The following is a 2,221-nucleotide window of genomic DNA, read 5'->3' on the forward strand; positions in this document are numbered from 1 at the left end:
GGGTGGGTCAGTAGGTTGAGTGTCTGACTCCGGCTCAGGTCATGATCTCACGGTTCATGGGTTCAAGGCCCCCATCGGGCTCTGTGCTGACAGCTCAGAGCCTGGAGCCTGCTTCACATTCTGTGTCTCCCCTCTCTCTCTCTCTCCCCTGCTCCTTCTCTGCCCCTTCAAAAATAAACATTAAAATCTTTTAAAAAATAAAAATAATAAAATAATGTTAAAAAATTTTAAAAGAAAAAAGTTAGTTGACTTGTGAGTTAGAGACTCTTAGGGGAATGTTGACTGGCTGGCTGGAGGGTAAACATGGGNAGGGTCAGAGACAGAGGGAGACACAGACTCTGAAGCAGGCTCCAGGCTTTGAGCTCGCTGTCAGCACAGAGCCCAACACCGGGCCTGAACCCAGGAACCGTGAGATCATGACCTGAGCCGAAGTCAGACGCTTAACCAACTGAGCCACCCAGGCGCCCTAGACCTGTGTAGTTTCTAAAGTCACTAGGAACGAGTCAGGTGGGAAAAGGTTTTATCCTCATTCTTATCTGTACATACAATTTTATGGCATTATACAATTCCGTTGTGAAATGAATTCAAATACCATTTAATATGCATGTGCTTTCAGTTCTGAGGTACCTTAGAAAATACCATCCCATGGACCAAAGGTGGGCAAAATTTTCTGCAAAAAGCCTAATAGTAAATATTTTAGGCTTTGTAGGCCATACAGTCTCTGTCCCACTGCTCAATTCTGCCCTAAAAGCAGACATACAGTATGTAAACAAACAGGCCCAGCTGTGTTCCAATAAAACTTTACAGTAGCCCCCCTTTATCTGTGGGGAATCTAAGACCCCCAGTGAAACTGAACCCTGCAGTGCCTGAAGCTATAGATAGTCCCAAACCCTATATATACTATGTTTTTTCCTATACGTACATACCTATGATAAAGTATAATTTATAGGGGCGCCTGAGTGGCTCAAGCATCTGACTCTTTATTTCAGCTCAGGTCATGATCTTACGATGTGTGAGTTCAAGCCCCATGTCAGGCTCTGTGCTGACAGCATGGAGCCTGCTTGGGATTCACTCTCCCTTTCTCTCTCTGCCTCTCCTCCACTTATTCTCTCCCTCGCAAAAGAAATAAAAATAAACTTAAAAAAAGTATAATTTATAAATTAGGCACAGCAAAATGTTAACAGTAACTAACCATAAAATAATTATAACAATACACTGTATTAAAGTCATGTGAATATGGTCTATCTCAACACATGCTATTTACTGTACTCACCCCTCTTTTTGTGCTGACATGAAATGGTAAGATGCCTGTGTGATGAAATAAAGTGAGGGAAATGATGTGGGTGTTCTGATGTACTGTTAGAAGATACGTCAGGAAGACCATCTGCTTCTGAACCACAGGTGATCTTGGGCAACTGAAAGTGCAGAAAGCAAAACCACAGATAAGGGGGAGTTGCTGTGTTTACAAAACCAGATGGTAGGATGGATTTGTCCAGCGTACTGTAATTTGCCAACCCCTGCTCTGGACCAACAGCCTTCAGATTTTTTTTTGATGGCTCCTTGGGGCAGTCTCCGTCACCTCAGGGAAAGCCACGTGGGCAGGGACCTGAACTATACTTTATTCAACTGGAGAAGTTATTATTTTTATAAGTAGACTTTTGCATGAAATTAGGTTTGATTAAAAAGTTTCATTTCTAGGGGTGCCTGGGTGTCTCAGTCAATTGAGAGTCTAACTCTTGATTTTGGCTCAGGTCATGATCTCATGGTTCATGACATTGAGCNGATGACTCAGGCAAAACATCTTTTACAATTATGACACGTGGGGCTGGGGTGGGGTGGAGGGGAGGGACTTGGCTGGCTCAGTTGGTGGAGGGTGTGACTCTTGATCTCAGGGTTGTGAGTTCAGGCCCCACCTTGGGGGTAGAGATTACTTAGAACCTTATACAAAATATTGTGACATGCAGTCCACATGTGTTTTCATGTTACCAGAAATTCACCTGCCCACAAACTGTTAAGAGGATTTAAACAGACAATTTTAATAGCTCTAAAAATGCTTCAGCAAATCATTTCTCCACTTTGACTTTTTCTAAGTATAATGTTAAGGTATCTTAAAAATGCCCATGAGAGAGAGAGAGAGAGAGAGAAAAGAAGGTCCAAGGGAGGTGATATGGTAATATGGTATAGTGAAAAAAGGTACCAAATTAGGAATTCATATTTGGAT

This window comes from Crocuta crocuta, unplaced genomic scaffold (assembly GCF_008692635.1).
Source record: "Crocuta crocuta isolate KB4526 unplaced genomic scaffold, BGI_CrCroc_1.0 scaffold1269, whole genome shotgun sequence".
In the NCBI taxonomy this organism is placed as follows: domain Eukaryota; kingdom Metazoa; phylum Chordata; class Mammalia; order Carnivora; family Hyaenidae; genus Crocuta; species Crocuta crocuta.